Here is an 18,156-nt window from a genome sequence, read left to right as displayed (position 1 = left end):
CACCTTCAACAGCATAATGCCCTTACAAGGAACTCATATTATACAGCGGGATGCAAAAGTTTGGGCAACATTGTTAATCGTCATGGTTTTCCTGTATAAATTGTTGGTTGTTACGATAAAAAATGTCGCTTAAATATATCATATAGGAGACACACACAGTGATATTTGAGAAGTGAAATGAAGTTTATTGGATTTACAGAAAGTGTGCGTGAGTTGAGCTGTCCATGCTCGGAAGCCATCAAACCTGAATGAACTAGAGATGTTTTGTGAAGAGCAATGGTCCAAAATACCTTCACCCAGAATCCAGACTCTCATTGGAACCTACAGGAAGCATTTAGAGACTGTAATTTCTGCAAAAGGAGGATGTAATAAATATTGATTTCATTTCTTTTTTGTGGTGCCCAAATGTATGCACCTGCCTAATTTTGTTTAAAGAGGAAGCGACACCCATGCTAACCTAAAAATAAAAAACACATATTTAAGTAGATAAATACTAGTTCAACTTATATATCAGATGTATTGCACTGTCCACATTATGATTCCTGAGAATTTTATAAATGAGAAGCAGAAAATCCTATTCCAGGCAGTGGCCATTTTGCCAAACTAATGCTGACATCATATCCTCCCTGACTCTTGTTTTCCCCCCTCCCTTCTCTTGCTCATTGTATATTCATTACCTGCCCTCCTCCCAGAGTCTTCAGACACTCCCACTGAGGTGTATACTGGGAAGTGCACTGTCTCATGTCATCATTGTGCGACTCAGTACAGCTGTGTTTACATCACAAAAGCAGGGTTATTTCAGAGCACTCTTTGTGTCTGCAGAGATCGGATTTCAGCTGTCCCTTCAGGAAGTGTGTGTGCTCTCTAATTACTCCTGGAAACAATGCTAATGAAAGAATGGTAATCTTGATGGCATTTTGAGAAAAGAACTAAGACATCTTATTGAATCTTTGCTCACACCACACATGGTACAAGGTTAGTGGTATTGTACATTGTGTTCATGATTAACCCATCAAAGGGGAGACCTCCTCCTCCAACATTACTGTGCATGTGCAAATGGTCTAACGCGGCTTAGCCTCGTATAACGTATAGCATGCAGCACTTTCTTTAAACGTGCTGCGTTACAATGTAACGCAACGTGGGCACTGTGAACATCCCATTTAGTTTTCATTGCTGTGAGTTAGGCTGCGTTACAGGCTGCACTAACATGCGCCTGTAACGTCTTAATGTGAAAGCAGCCTAAGAGGGTGTGAGAGTGTAGGTGTGTGAGAGAGAGTGAGAGTGTGAGAGTAAGAGTGAGTAAGTGTGAGAGAGTGTGTGTGAGTGAGAGCGAGTGAGTGAGGGTGTGTCAGTGCTTCTCCCTCCCCTCTCCATAGCACAGCACGCGCTCCTGCTTCTCCCTCCCCTCTGCATAGCACAGCACGCGCTCCTGCTTCTCCCTCCCCTCTGCATAGCACAGCATGCGCTGCTGCTTCTCCCTCCCCTCTCCATAGCACAGCATGCCCTGCTGCTTCTCCCTCCCCTCTCCATAGCACAGCATGTGCTGCTGCTTCTCCCTCCCCTCTCCATAGCACAGCACGGGCTCCTGCTTCTCCCTCCCCTCTGCATAGCACAGCATGTCCTGCTGCTTCTCCCTCCCCTCTCCATAGCACAGCACGCGCTCCTGCTTCTCTCTCCCCTCTGCATAGCAAAGCACGCCCTGCTGCTTCTCCCTCCCTTCTGCATAGCACAGCAACCTCTGTTGCTTCTCCCTCCCCTCTCCATAGCACAGCACGCGCTCCTGCTTCTCCCTCCCCTCTCCATAGCACAGCACGTGCTCCTACTTCTCCCTCCCCTCTGCATAGCACAGCACGCCCTGCTGCTTCTCCCTCCCCTCTCCATAGCACAACGTTACAATGTAACGCAACGTGGGCACTGTGAACATCCCATTTAGTTTTCATTGCTGTGAGTTAGGCTGCGTTACAGGCTGCACTAACATGCGCCTGTAACGTCTTAATGTGAAAGCAGCCTAAGAGGGTGTGAGAGTGTAGGTGTGTGAGAGAGAGTGAGAGTGTGAGAGTAAGAGTGAGTAAGTGTGAGAGAGTGTGTGTGAGTGAGAGCGAGTGAGTGAGGGTGTGTCAGTGCTTCTCCCTCCCCTCTCCATAGCACAGCACGCGCTCCTGCTTCTCCCTCCCCTCTGCATAGCACAGCACGCGCTCCTGCTTCTCCCTCCCCTCTGCATAGCACAGCATGCGCTGCTGCTTCTCCCTCCCCTCTCTATAGCACAGCATGCCCTGCTGCTTCTCCCTCCCCTCTCCATAGCACAGCATGCGCTGCTGCTTCTCCCTCCCCTCTCCATAGCACAGCACGGGCTCCTGCTTCTCCCTCCCCTCTGCATAGCACAGCATGTCCTGCTGCTTCTCCCTCCCCTCTCCATAGCACAGCACGCGCTCCTGCTTCTCCCTCCTCTCTGCATAGCAAAGCACGCCCTGCTGCTTCTCCCTCCCTTCTGCATAGCACAGCAAGCTCTGCTGCTTCTCCCTCCCCTCTCCATAGCACAGCACGCGCTCCTGCTTCTCCCTCCCCTCTCCATAGCACAGCATGCGCTCCTACTTCTCCCTCCCCTCTGCATAGCACAGCACGCCCTGCTGCTTCTCCCTCCCCTCTCCATAGCACAACGTTACAATGTAACGCAACGTGGGCACTGTGAACATCCCATTTAGTTTTCATTGCTGTGAGTTAGGCTGCGTTACAGGCTGCACTAACATGCGCCTGTAACGTCTTAATGTGAAAGCAGCCTAAGAGGGGGTGAGCGGGTAGGTGTGTGAGAGAGAGTGAGAGTGTGAGAGTAAGAGTGAGTAAGTGTGAGTGTGTGTGAGTGAGAGCGAGTGAGTGAGGGTGTGTCAGTGCTTCTCCCTCCCCTCTCCATAGCACAGCACACGCTCCTGCTTCTCCCTCCCCTCTGCATAGCACAGCACACGCTGCTGCTTCTCCCTCCCCTCTCCATAGCACAGCACATGCTGCTGCTTCTCCTTCCCCTCTCTATAGCACAGCACTCACTGCTGCTTCTCCCTCATCTGTGTCCGCACCTGTGCACTTAGTTCCTCTATGCCGCCACACCGTCCCCTTACGATGCCGGTCTTGTGCCGATGTCACATTGTGCTAATGTCCACTGCTGCCGACAGTCAACTTTTTCCCCCTCCATACTCTAAAATGCATACATAGCTCTCCTCCAGCTTTTTTTTTACAAGAGACAGGATTAGTGTTAGACCTTACTGACAGATATAAATATTTGAAAAGGATTATGGGAAGCATCGGAGGGCACTAACCTCCCCTATCCTAACCCTGACCTCCCTCCTCCTCTGACTAACTCTCTGCCCAAAAAAGAAGAAAAAAAAAAGCTTTACTTACGTGGGCCTTTCTCCAGCTCCTGGCAGCCGTCCTGTGCCCTTGCCACAGCTCGATTGGCTCCTGGTCCCCTCCAGTGCAGATGCCAACCTCAACAGGTCTGCATCTAGTGTGCCTGTGCCGCTGTCAATCACACTCACGTGGTCTGGAGTGCTCTGCACAGGCGCAGTACTTCTGCCTGCGCAGAAAACTTCAGACCACGTCATTGACAGTGGAGCTCAGGCAGGTGCAGTAGTTCCAGACCAGGCAAGCTAGGCATCTGCACCAGAGGGGAACGGGAGCCACCGGAGCTGCAGTGAGGGCACAGGACGGCTGCCGGGGGCTGGAGAAAGCCACAGCTAAGTAAAACTAATTTTTTTAGGCAGAGGAGATGGGAGGTCAGTGTCAGCCAGAGGAGATGGGAGGACAGTGTCAGCCAGAGGAGACGGAAGGTCAGTGTCAGCCAGAGGAGATGGGAGGTCAGTGTTAGGCAGATGGGAGGTCAGTGTTAGGCAGAGGAGAAGGGAGGTCAGTGTTAGGCTGAGGAGAAGGGAGGTCAGTGTCCGCCAGAGGAGATGGGAGGTCAGTGTTAGGCAGATGGGAGGTCAGTGTTAGGCAGAGGAGAAGGGAGGTCAGTGTTAGGCAGAGGAGAAGGGAGGTCAGTGTTAGGCAGAGGAGAAGGGAGGTCAGTGTTAGGCAGAGGAGAAGGGAGGTCAGTGTTAGGCACAGGAGAAGGGAGGTCGGTGTTAGGCAGAGGAGAAGGGAGGTCAGTGTTAGGCAGAGGAGAAGGGAGGTCAGTATCAGGCAGAGGAGAGGGGAGGTCAGTATCAGGCAGAGAAGAGAGGGGAGGTCAGTGTCAGGCAGGGAAGAGGGGAGGTCAGCGTTAGGCAGAGGAGATGGGAGGTCAATGTCAGGCAGAGTAGATGAGAGGTCAATGTAAGGCAGAGTAGATGGGAGGTCAGCGTTAGGCAGAGGAGAAGGGAGGTCAGTGCAAGGCAGAGAAGAAAGTTAGGCAGAGGAAAAGGGAGCTCAGTGTTTATGCATTATTGCATTTCCTTATCCAACTGGGGCTTCTCTACGCACCTGGTCCTCGCCTCTCACACCAACAGCGTCGTCCACAGGCTTTTATTTTTCTTCTTCCTCCGCCTCCGGTGTCCATGGTCTCTCCCTCCAACAATGGCAGCATCCAAAGGGTCACACACCTTTAGGCATAGGATAGAGGGGGTGAGTGTTAGGCAAATAGGTAGGTTCCCCCAGTATAGGTATAGCCAGGTAGGTTCCCCCAGTGTAAGTGTAGCCAGGTAATTCCCCCCCCAGTATAAGTGTAGCCAGGTAGTTTCCCCTAGTATAGGAACAGCCAGTAGATTCCCCCAGTATAGGTACAGCCAGTAGATCCCCCCCATTATAAGTATAGCCTCCAGTATGAGTGTAGCCAGGTAGTTTCCCCCAGTATAAGTGTAGCCAAGTAGGATTTTCCCAGTATAGGTATAGGCAGGTCATTTCCCCCAGTATCAGTATAGGCAGGTAGGTCCCCCCAGTATGAGTGTAGGCAGGTAGGTCCCCCCAGTGTGAGTGTAGGCAGGTAGGTTCCCCCAGTATGAGTGTAGGCAGGTAGGTCCCCCCAGTATGAGTGTAGGCAGGTAGGTCCCCCCAGTATGAGTGTAGGCAGGTAGGTCCCCCCAGTATGAGTGTAGGCAGGTAGGTCCCCCCAGTATAAGTGTAGGCAGGTAGGTCCCCCAGTATAAGTGTAGGCAGGTAGGTCCCCCGAGTATAAGTGTAGGCAGGTAGAATTCCCCAGTATAAGCAGGTAGAATTCCCCAGTATAAGTATAGGCAGGTAGGATTCCCCAGTATAAGTATAGGCAGGTAGGATTCCCCAGTATAAGTATAGGCAGGTAGGATTCCCCAGTATAAGTATAGGCAGGTAGGTCCCCCCAGTATAAGCAGGTAGGTCCCCCCAGTATAAGTATAGGCAGGTAGGTCCCCCCAGTATAAGTATAGGCAGGTAGGTCCCCCCAGTATAAGTATAGGCAGGTAGGTCCCCCCAGTATGAGTGTAGGCAGGTAGGTCCCCCCAGTATGAGTGTAGGCAGGTAGGTCCCCCCAGTATGAGTGTAGGTAGGTAGGTCCCCCCAGTATGAGTGTAGGCAGGTAGGTCCCCCCAGTATGAGTGTAGGCAGGTAGGTCCCCCCAGTATAAGTATAGGCAGGTTGGATTCTCCAGTATAAGTAAGTATAGGCAGGTAAGTCCTCCAAGTATAGGAAGGTAGGTTCTACCAGTATAAGTATAGGCAGGTAGGATTCCCCAGTATAAGTATAGGCAGGTAGGTCCTCCCAGTATAAGTATAGGCAGGTAGGTCCTCCCAGTATAAGTATAGGCAGGTAGGTCCTCCCAGTATAAGTATAGGCAGATAGGTCCTCCCAGTATAGGAAGGTAGGTCCTCCCAGTATAAGTATAGGCAGGTAGGATTCCCCAGTATAAGTATAGGCAGGTAGGTCCTCCCAGTATAAGTATAGGCAGGTAGGTCCCCCCAGTATAAGTATAGGCAGGTAGGTCCCCCCAGTATGAGTGTAGGCAGGTAGGTCCCCCCCAGTATGAGTGTAGGCAGGTAGGTCTGCCCAGTATAAGTGTAGGCAGGAAGGTCCTCCCAGTATAAGTATAGGCAGGTTGGATTCCCCAGTAGAAGTATAGTTATTTCAAGGGTGTTTATTGAAAGTTCGCAAGTAAAATATAACAATAAAATTAAACAGTGTTCCTTACATATGAGGATATTCACATGAAAAAGAAAAACAAGTAAATTTAACAAACTGAAAAAGTTGACCATATAATACAGTATAATCATGAAAATTAAGGTGGGGGGGGGAGGAACCATGAATTAGTCAAGTATTTTACAAAATTAAAATGGAAAAAATGGAAAGGTGATAATAGGATAGAAATGGAATGGAAAGGAATTTGGATAAGGAAAAAGGAAATAGGATACTATAGGAAGTGCCATTGGTGTATGGTGTAATGGTTAAGGGCTCTGCCTCTGACACAGGAGACCAGGGTTCGAATCTCGGCTCTGCCTGTTCAGTAAGCCAGCACTAATTCAGTAGGAGACCTTTGGCAAGTCTCCCTTACACTGCTACTGTCAATAGAGCGCGCCCTAGTGGCTGCTGCTCTGCTCTGGCGCTTTGAGTCCGCAAGGAGAAAAGCGCAATATAAATGTTATTTGTCTTGTCTTGTCTTGCCATGAGTGGAATATCCACAACATGCCAATGGCAAATCCAATAATAGATGGAGAAAGGGAAAAAATAAGTGGATATTAAAGAGAATCTGTATTGTTAAAATCACACAAAAGTAAACATACCAGTGCGTTAGGAGACATCTCCTATTACCCTCTGTCACAATTTCGCTGCTCCCCGCCGCATTAAAAGTGGTTAAAAACAGTTTTAAAAAGTTTGTTTCTAAACAAACAAAATGGCCACCAAAACAGGAAGTAGGTTGATGTACAGTATGTCCACACATAGAAAATACATCCATACACAAGCAGGCTGTATACACCCTTCCTTTTGAATCTCAAGAGATCATTTGTGTGTTTCTTTCCCCCTGCATCTCTCATGCACTGAAGTTTCAGGCTGCTCTTTTCTTCCTGCAAACAGCTTTGCCCTTGTCTGTAATTCCTCACTATGTGAAAGCCCAGCTAGCTCAGAGGACGATTTATCCAGCTTGTAAAAGATAAGAGAGAAGAGAGAAGCTGCTCTAATCTAAATAACACACAGGCAGTGTGCATAGAGGGGCCTGGAAGGGGGAGTTCATAGCAGAACCACAACACTGAAGAACTTGGCAGCCTTCCAGACACAGGCTGACAAGTCTGACAAGAGAGAGATAAGTTGATTTATTACAGAGACTGTGATAGTAGAAAGTGCTGCAGTAAGCCAGAACACATTAGAATAGCTTTTGGAACTTGTAGGAAGATAAAAAACAGGATGTAATTTTTGTTACGGAGTCTCTTTAAGTAGAATAAAAAGAAAAGAACAAAAAGAGACGGTTAAACTATTTAGATGGATCAATAAACGATTTAGATTCAAGATAAGTAGATAACATCAGCACATGAAGGCATAAGGCTAAAAATATTCAGAAAGAATGTAAAACATATGACAATCCTTGACTGGACTGCCACTTAAACCATGGATCCCAAACCTTGAAAAAAGTATTCATATTGTTCCAAATGTTTGCCTTAATATGCTCTGAAGTCATGGTTTTATTCAGTTTATAAAATACCATGTCAACTGAAAGAAAAGACTGCTTCCATTGAGACGCTAGATAACATTTAGCTTGAGAAACAATAAATTGGAGAAGTTTGTGCTTAGCATATGGAAGATTTTGAGGTGTATTACCCAAAAGAATAACTGTGGGGTCTAAAACTAATTGTAAATTAAGAATAAGCTTAATTTTATTCCAAATTGCTTTCCAGAATGATTGTGCTAATGGACATGTCCACCAAATATGCCATATATCTCCAATTTGTGCACAATTTCTAAAGCAAAATTTAGAATTTGAAGGATTAATTATATGTAGTTTAGCTGGAGTAAAGTACGTTCTATGAAGTAGCTTAATAGACATCTCAATGGAAGAATAAAATGACGAACCTCTAGTTAATGTGGTACAGCAATGTGCCCATTTACTTACAGAGATAGAGGTATTGCAGTCTCGTTCCCAGTCCAATTGTGACTTCAATTTGCTAATTAATGAATTTTGGTTCAGCATGACATATAATTCAGAAATAAAATCTTTTTCATTTGGACTATTTTTGCACCTAATCTCAAACGGAGAATACGTTAAAATAGTTTTCTGTGGTACTATTGATTTTAAAAAGGCAAAAATTTGTTGAAGTCTAGACTTTGTCTTCTACTGGCACTCTAATATTTATAAAAAAAATGACAAGGAGTAGATAGTTTAAATGCAACTAAAAATTTGCCTAAGTAAATAAAATTATTCTCAATCCACCAACTAAAAGAATGTAAATTATAACCAGCTGGAAAATCTGGATTATTAAGAATAGAAGTCATACATGAAGGATTGGATTGGAAATTAAAAAGAAAATGAGATTTGGACCACAAATTCAGAGCAAAAGCAGACACTGGAAATTTTTTTTAAATTTTATTTATAGGAATCTTTAGAGCCCACATTGCTCCAGATAAAGAAAGTGGAGATATTAATTGAGACTCAATTTCAACCCAAATAGGAACAATTTGAAGATTTGCATTTACAACTGCTAATTGGGAGAGCCTGGCTGCCTTGTAATAATTAAAAAGTACAGGAGCATTAAGTCCACCGTACTCTCTTGGTCTAGCCAGTGTAGTGTATTTTATGCGAGCCTTCCTCTTTCTCCATATAAATTTCTGGATTATTGTTTGAAGATGCTGAATTGGGCCTTTTTTAATCGGAATTGGCAAGGTTCTAAATAAGTAAAGGAGTCTTGGGAGCAAAGTCATTCTCACTGAAGATACTCTTCCAAGCATAGAGTTAGGGAAATCATTCCAGGTTTCAAGGTCTTTTGCCAATTTAGTGAGCACTGAAGGGTAATTGAAATCAAAAATCTTATTGGGATCCAATGTTAGATTTATACCTAAATATTTAATAAATTTAGGCTGGAATTGAAGACCATGTGAGGTTGCTAAATTTGAACTCTGAGCAGTAAATAAGTGAGTGACCATAATTTCTGATTTATCTAGGTTCAATTTAAAGCCTGAAAAAGGTGAAAAATGTTTAATTACATCTAAAAGTTTCGGAATTGAAGTTTGCGAAGAAGTCAATGTTAGCAAAATGTCGTCAGCAAAGAGCGACATCTTATATTCTTTATCAGTAATTTGTACACCTTTTATTTCTGGGGTATTACGGATTTTTTCTGCAAGAGGTTCTATAACCAGGGCAAATATAGCTGGAGAAAGAGGGCTGCCCTGTCTTGTGCCTCTTTGAATTTTGAAAAATTTAGAGTAAGTGGCAGGCATTTTTAAAGAATGCAGATGGATTAGAATAAAGAGCTTCAATAGCATGAAGATAATTACCGTTAAATCCATATTTTTTTCAAAAAATCAAATATGTATGGCCATTTTATCAGATCAAATGCCTTTTCCATATCCAATGACAATATGGCCATACATGTGTCTGTGTTTTTATAATAATATTGGAGATTAACAATTTTTCTGATGTTATCAGGTGCTTGTCTGGAAGGGATTAACCCCACTTGGTCTTTATGTATAAGTGCAGGCAATATTCTATTCAACCTATTTGATAAAATGGCTGTAAACAATTTATAATCTACTCCTAACAATGAAATGGGACGATAATTTTTAGTTAATAGTGGATCCCTATCTGGTTTAGGAATTACTACTATTGAGGATAAAAGAAACTCAGGAGGAGGAGAATAACCTTTCATTATATGGTTAAAAAATGTAAGAAGATAAGGGGCAAGAAAGGATTGGTATTTTTTATAATAAAGGGCCGTGAGACCGTCAAGACCTGGGGCCTTAGCTCTTTTAGTTTGCTTTATTACTTGATGAAGCTCATCAAGAGATATATCAGCATTAAAGAGGAACTGTAACATGAAAAAATCCCCTGGGGGGTACTCACCTCGCGTGGGGGAAGCCTCCGGATCCTAATGAGGCTTCCCACGCCGTCCTCCATCCGTCAGGGGTCTCGCTGCAGCCCTCCGTAGAATCCGGGCAGCGGTGACGTCAATATTTACCTTCCTGGCTCCTGCGCAGGCGCTCTGACGGCTGTCGGCTCCGAACTACACGGAAATACCCGATCGCCGTCGGATCTGCTCTACTGCGCAGGCGCAAGTTTCCTGCGCCTGCGCAGTAGAGCGGACCCGAATGAGATTGGGTATTTCCGTGTAGTTAAGAACGGAAAGCCGCCACAGCGCCCCCGCTGGAGCCAGCAAAGGTAAATATTGAACTGACAGTCGGCACAGTCGCCGGCTGTTTGGAGGGCTGCGGCGAGACCCCCGTGGGACAGAGGACGGCGTGGGAAGCCTCATTAGGATCCGGAGGCTTCCCCCACCCGAGGTGAGAACCCCCCAGGGGATCTTTTTAATGTTACAGAGTCTCTTTAAGTTGTTTCACTGAATCATTTGTTAAGACTTTTTTGACATTTTGTGTAAGGAATTCTATTCTATCCAATGAATTTTGATCTAGATTGTCATCACTATAAAGGGACTTATAAAAGGCCGAAAAAATATCATAAATTTTATTAGGGTCAGAAGTAATTTGTCCATTATGATCTTCAATTCTAATAATTCTGTTTATTGTTTGTTGAGCACGTAATTTTTTAGCAAGCCATTTTTTAGGCTTATTAATTTGGTCATAATAATGAGCTGACATCCATCTTAAGGCTTTTTCACTATCTGCATTCAAAATGGTATCTAGCTGAAGTTGGAGGTCTTTAATTTGTTTCAATAAGAAACAAGTTGGCTGATTTTGGTTAGCTATGTGAAGCATACTCATTTTTTATGTTCTAAATTTGAGATGATTAAACCTTTTTCACGTTTGTGCTTAGAGGAGATTTTAATCAATTCGCCGCTGATAACTGCTTTGTGTGCCAACCACAAAGTAGATGGAGATATTTCAGGCGTATTATTGTTTGTAAAGTAATCTAAAAGGGATTTTTCAATTTTTTTCATTAATATCAGAATTATATAACAAAGATTTGTTTAATTGCCAAGGCCCCTTTTGAGTTTTGGACACAAGTGAAGAAAAGGAAGATACCACTGGGTCATGATCTGACCAGGGGCATGATAAAATTCTAGAGTAGATTAATGAAGGAAGCAAACTTGCAGAATTTAAAACCAAATGAATTCTTGAGTAAGAATTATGGGAGGCTGAATGAAAAGTGAAGCCCTTCTTACTTCCATTATACTCCCTCCAGGAATCTACCAGAAAATGAGACCTAAGAATGGAATCAAAAAGAAGTATATCCTTTTTAAAATCAGACGGTCGAAGGGTATGAGTTCTATCTAAGGTATTATTAGAGGTTAAATTAAAGTCACCTAGCCAGTCATGTTTATAGTTGTTCAAAATGTCAGAGACTTTGGTGGTGATAACTTTATGAGCAATATCAGGAGGAGCATACATATTTACTATGCATAAAGTCTTATTTTGGTAATTACCCAACAAAATGTTATAATGTTATAAGTACCATCAGAGTCAGATAATTGTTGTGTAAGTTCAAAAGAGAAAGAGTTGGAAAGTAAAGTAATAACACCTTTTTGTTTTTAAGTAGAATTTGAAAGGAAAACCCTTCTGTAATTTTTATGAAAAAACTTAGGACAGGATTTATCTGTAAAATGGGTTTCCTGTAAACAAACAATGTCAGGGGAATGTTTAACATATTCTCTTAATGCTTTATTGCGTTTCTGAGGTGAATTTAGTCCCCTGACATTGTGCGACAAGATATTAAATGGTTTAGTAGCCATAATGTTAATTGATGGCATCACAGCCGTCTCAGCCATTAGGCAGCTATAAATTTTTGCCTAGGGCGACAGGAGGAGGGAAGAGCGCTGTTGCACTGAGTAGTGAGATAAGAAATGCCTCTCAGCTCACTCAGGGGTCAGATTACAACAGCAGCTAAAAGCAGCGCCTGACTCCACTCATAGCTGATTAATTCAGTTCCTTCAGCTCAATGATTTAAAGAACCACAGTAATGAATGAGTCAGTGAGAGAAGGCACTGGTCCCAGCTCACTCAGTTCCAGCTCACTCAGTCAGGGATCCATTGGAGTACAGCATCAGCTTCTGAGTCCTGACTGATTAAGTCAGTTCCTCTCTCTCTCTCTCTCTCTCTCTCTCTCTCTGCTACTGGTAACTCCATGGATTTAGAGAGACTTAGTGTAGCAGCCAGGCATGGACTGCCCCCCAGGTCGCCTTTCATTCAGTGATTTAGGGCTGGTCCAGTGCCTGGTGTATTCAGGTTTGTTGTTGTAAGGCAATGTCAAACACTAAGCTAGCAGATAAAAGTGCAATTAGAGGGCAGGCAAGCTGGTAAATATACACAACATAATGCAGAGCTTGCCTGGAGGGTCTGTGGGAAAACATCTGTCTGGTCTCTCACCATTGTTAAAATGACTGCCTGTGCAGATAAGGTGTTAAACAAGTGGAAAAATGTTGACAGTCCCTACACTCCAGGAGGGCTGCTTTCTGACTTGTGTGAGAGACCGCCAGGGACGGGAATCCTATTACAGGTAAGTAGTCTCTGTGTAATGTAGGACTGCAATACAGATAAGCTCTCTGCTCCATCTCAGGCTATTCTAAGTTTCTCCACTCCGCCTCTCTCTGGGCTACTGCACGACAAAATCGCAATAGCAATCGCTAGCAGTTTGCGAATGCGACTTTGTGAAGCGATTTTTGAAAGAATCGCTCCAAAAAATTAGAAAAAATCCCAACGCTGCTGTGGGAACACCGTCATAGGGTAACAATAGCCCAGCGCTTTTCAAATCGTGTGTGTGTATGTATAGTGTGTGTGCGCGTGTGTATAGTGTGTGTGCGCGTGTGTATAGTGTGTGTGTGTGTGTGTGTGTGTGTATAGTGTGTGTGGTGTGTGTGTATAGTGTGTGTGTGGTGTGTGTGTATAGTGTGTGTGTGTGTGTACTGTGTGTGGTGTGTGTGAGTGCATGCCGCAATAAGTATATTTTATGGTGAAACGCTCTGCTGCATTACAACTATTTTCTGGTGAACCCATGCCGCAATAAGTGTATTTTCTGATTTTCTGGTGAAACGCTGCTGCATTATGATTATTTTTAGGGGTTTTGGGGGTGGGGGGAATGGGGTTGGGGGGCAATCACGGGGGGGTTGGGGCGCCACAGGATTTCTCGCCTGGAGTGACAAAATGGCTAGAGGCACCCCTGGATGGCATTAACAGCAGCTATAATGAAAAACTTAAGTGAAGATAGCAAATATATGACAACATGTGCAATAGAGTAAATTGAACTAAATAGTAAAAAAAGCACGTCTCTTAAAAAGGGGGAATATAAAATAAACACTAAATCAACTAGTAAAGGGAAGGAAGCACAAAAGTGCAATAATAATGTATGGATGTGAACCCACACAAAAAGTATGAAGTCACAGCCAAACATCATGAGGATGGGAGGCAACATTAGGAGGAACCTGAAAATCCCAAATATTAAACAGGGAAATATTAATCTTATGTATTATTTTAGAACCAGGCATAGTGTAGAATAGACTTTGAACTATATAATCTAAAATGTTTGATATAGAACAAAAATCATAAAAATAAACTGAGTATCAAATAAAAAATGTATAAGCAAAACAGATAAGTAGCTGTAACTTAGCAGTTATCATAAAAATAAGTTTCAAAGGGAAAAAATTAAATAATAATAAAAAAAAAATACATATACCATTAGAACAAACATCATAAAGGGATCCAATGGAATATTTTTATTAAACAGGAAACCACTGCATAATGATAATGCAAGCTCTGCAAAGATTAGAGCTTATAAAAAAAGTAGATAAAGTTATCTTCAATATTTAAATTTCAGGTATTCCGAGAAGTGCTCATATCCACAGTTTTTGACAAGCTTTCGATACGCGGGTAGTGTACCATCTTCTAGCAGGTCGAGGTTGTCAAGGAGGCTTAAAAGTTTGATGGTCTTGTGACGATAGTACAAATGAGATGCTGCTTCTTCTGGAAGACGACAATTGTAGAACTTATTACCAATCTTGAAAGATAATGCAAAGGGGAATCCCCACTTGTAACGTACTCCAGCTTTTTGGAGAGCTTGCGTGTATGGACGCATCTCTCTGCGTTTGGCAATCGTGATCGGTGATAAATCTGCATAAAGATGAACAGAGGTGGGAACTCCAGGTAAAGATGACAAGTCTCTGGCAGCAAAAAGAATTTTGTCCCTTAGATCTTCCGACACAAGTTTGGCAATTACATCTCTTGGAAGATCTGGATTGCGGGGCTTATTCAATGCGCGATGTATACGCACAATCTTTAACACAGGAGGTTGTATTTGAGGAATAAGTGCACTGAACAAGTTAATTGCCACAGAATCTAAATCTTGAAATGACTCAGGCAGACCACGTATGCGAATGTTAGCATGGCGGCTCCTATTCTCAAGGTCCTCTAATTTTTCCTCAACGGTATCTAAACGTGTATCATGTTCATCAATTTGGGCTCTATCTTCATTAATGGCAACAGTTAACTCATCAGCTTGAGTCTCAAGTGTATTTACACGTTGTCCTATGTCCGCAATCTGCTGTGAAAGCTCAGATACAGCATCGCACAATTCTGCACGGAATATCTGCTTCATGGTGGATAATAAATTCTCTGCGGACATACTTGTCAGGACTGCTGTCTGTTGTAATGAAGAGTTTTGTGAAGATGTACCCGGTTGGGAAGAATCTAAAAATGTAACTGAATACTTTGAAAAAGAAGAGCTTCGCAGCACCTTTTCAGCCATTTTAGAAATTCTTGTGCGATCGTGTAGTGGAGAATGAAGTGGTCTTATTGCCTCTCTATTTCTCAGTGAATATCTCTGTGGATACTTCAGCATAACGGGAGATAAGGACTGTAACGATTGTGGAACTTTCTCCGTGATCAGCGCACAACGCGTGCGCTGACACGGCGGAAATCCTCCACAAGCGTATATTTGCAGGCACCCAGCAAAAGGTGCTACGCACCTGTAGAGGGAAATTCCTGTCGGCTGATGGCGCTGGGGAGTGCAGAGGAACCAATCCTCTGTACCTCCACAAGTGCCAGACAGGAATTGTACGAAGCGCAGAACGCAATAGCAAGAGAGGCGATTGCGAATGAGATCGAGCAAAGGGACAGGTTGTATGTATGTGCGCCAATCCAGTCGCCACCCCGCGACCGCGCACACACACAACAGCAGATCTGAAATAGGAACGCGATCGCGAGAGATGCGATCGCCAGACGTGACACAAGGCAGATCAGAATAGAATACGAGGGTAGCAAAGGCACAGCAAATAATACAATAAGGAGATACGGAAAATAACAAACGCTAGCTAACCGCGAACACCGCACTCATTCGCAACAGTGCACGCGGTTATGCGCGGTCTCCACGTGATAAGCACAATAGAGACAAGCACGTCTAACTAACCATCGACAGACAAACATGAAACAGAGGACGCGAGCGCTTGCTTAACGGTTACCTCACCGAGCCTCCAGCAAACGTAGCAGACAAGACAGACACACGAAAACAGGGACAAGCGAGAGATAGGATCCACAGCACTAGCGAAAAGTGGCTAGCGCGATCCAGGTACAGAGTAGCAGAACAGAAGGATCCCCAGCGCTAGCGAAAAGTAGCTAGCGCGATCCCCGAAGACAGAACAGAAGGATCCCCAGCGCTAGCGAAAAGTAGCTAGCGCGATCCCAGGAGACAGAACAGAAGAGATAGCTGGTAGCAACCGCTGCACCAGCTATACTCCAAGAACAGAGATCAGAACCATTTCCTGTCGACCACCTTTGGGACAGGACAATGGCAACAGGCAAGACAAGACAAGACAGAACAGGCAATACAGATAATACAACCTGACTGGGTTAGAAGGGGAGCCTAAAGCAACCCCCAGGAATTAACTATACTAGATAGCAATGGCTGACACTCCAGCAGTGTCCATCAGGAACAGACCATGGAAAGGAAATGACCAGCAAAGCCTTCTGGGAAACACAAAGCTCTTATAGTGCCAGTCATCAAAGAAGGCAGGTAGGGGATTTGCATAACGAATGTATGCAAATTCCCCAGCAAGAGAACAGACCAGAAACTTGCAATGGAAAGACAGGTCTCTGTTCCAGAGACCTGCAGCCCACAGACTAGAGGAATGGACAAACAGCTGTCTGCCTGTGCAGCCAGCTGAGCGGATCATCACAAGGACTTTCTTTTATTATGTCATATATCTCTGCACAATAAAGATAAATAGAGTATTCCAACTATTGTCTGTTAGGAAGGAGCAGACAAGGCTGAAGAAGAAGAAGAAGCTATCTTATAAACTTATTGTTCATCTGTAAGTAGCACTATGAAATCATTAACATAGCAGGATGCAAGTGTTTTCTATTGGTATATTGTAAACCAATATGTATTAAAAATAAGTAATGTAAGACATGAAGAGGTGTTCCTGTAGACTAGTTGCTCATTAATAGCAAGAATCAAGAACTTTCTTTCTTATACAGCGCATAGAAAATATGATGATAAACATCTGTTGCTAAGGCCCCATTCACACTTGCGTTTTGCCTTGCAAACGGACCGAATCCTGATCGGATCAGGACCTGATCCTGATCGGAACCATACGGTTCCGATCAGGATCCGATCAGGATCCGGTCCGTTTGCATTAGGCATGCATCAGGCTGCCACCCGGATCCGTGGGCAAAAAATAGCGAAATTAAATAAAAAAATGTTGGGGTCAGCAGAAGGTGCACCTGGTGCACCTGTAGAATCAGGTTCCTCCGCTGTAGGCCTCACCTCCACCTCCGACATTCTGCCAAAACAGCTCCAGCACGTCTGTCACTGCTGCTCCACTCCAGACATGCTTGGCCCATGTGTCCCCATCCGAAATGGCCGCTTGGATACGCCTAGGAAGTGGGGTAGAACGTCAGGTTTTTGTAGGCAGTGTGTTCTGTGCCTTCCGTTTCCCATTGGTTTCTGTGTTCCGGATGGTGCTGTCAGGCTCCGGTCAGGCTCCGGTCAGGATGCGTGGGCCGGAGATCCGGACCCAAAAAATAGCGCATGTTGGAAAAGAGTCCGGATCCGATCCGGCTCCGGTACGTACGGAACGGACGCGTGTGAACGTCCGCATAGACATTACATTGCTATGCGGAACGTACGTTCCGTTTGTACAGTATGCGTTACGGATCCGATGCGGAAAATCCTGATAGCGAACGCTAATGTGAACCGGGCCTGAGGTTGTTACTATGCTGAGCCTGATAAAGCCTGAACCTCCTTCTTAGAAATTCTAGTCAGCACAATAAAGATAATGGGCTCTATTCTCAAAGAGGCCAAATCACCGCAAAATTACCGCCAGCGGTAATCTCCGCATTTTTTCTGCATTCACTAAAATTTTCCGCATGTTTTCCGCATGCGGTAAAAAGAGTGCGGAAACAGCAATTAAACGTGCGGTAAACATGCGGTAAAAAGGTTGGATGAAAAATAGTTTAAAAAAAAAAATTCAAAGTCCACCAAGCATAGCACTTAAGCCTCCAGACATCATTAAAATCAATGGGATGCGAAATATATCACCTACTACTTGTAGGTGATAAAAAATCGGTAATTAACGCTGAAATAATGCGCCTGAAATATTTTTGTGAATGTGTTTTTTTTGGCGAAAATACCAACTTTTGCGGAACTTTTTCCGCACTACTACCGCACATTTACCGCATATTTACCGCATGCGGAAATAACATGCGGAAAATTTTGAGAATTCCAACTTGACGGTATTTTGGGTGCAAACTTCCCGCATGTACTTTACCGCATGCGGGAAGTCTTTGAGAATAGAGCCCATTGTCTCAACTGTTTATAGAAAGAATCTCATAAGGTCTGAACAAATAAAGAAAATTCTGTCAGCGCTATAAAGATAATGAAAGGAAATCCAAGTCTTGTCCTGGCTGTTGTTAAATAAACTCTGACAGATCTGGAGCGCTAACTTAAAGAAAACCTGAACTGAAAATTAAAATCAAGATAAGCATACACAAGTCATACTTACCTTCCATGTAGTCTACTCCTCAGTGTCTTTCTCCTGTCTCGCGTCCTGTTTGTTCACTGTGATCAAGGGAATTTTCC

General features: G+C 44.1%; 1 long non-coding RNA gene across 1 annotated transcript; it reads right to left on the bottom strand.

Moving 5' to 3' along the window:
- Positions 1 to 211: 211 nt before the first annotated feature.
- LOC137518506 (uncharacterized) lies at positions 212 to 18,156 on the bottom strand. The gene is made up of 3 exons (XR_011020841.1): positions 18,080 to 18,156; positions 4,450 to 4,568; positions 212 to 321 (listed from the first exon to the last, which is right to left on the bottom strand). It is a non-coding gene; the product is annotated as an uncharacterized lncRNA (long non-coding RNA).

Source organism: Hyperolius riggenbachi, chromosome 5, assembly GCF_040937935.1.
Source record: "Hyperolius riggenbachi isolate aHypRig1 chromosome 5, aHypRig1.pri, whole genome shotgun sequence".
In the NCBI taxonomy this organism is placed as follows: domain Eukaryota; kingdom Metazoa; phylum Chordata; class Amphibia; order Anura; family Hyperoliidae; genus Hyperolius; species Hyperolius riggenbachi.
Note: the sequence above shows the minus strand (reverse complement) of the source record. Positions and strands in the feature narration are given on the sequence as shown.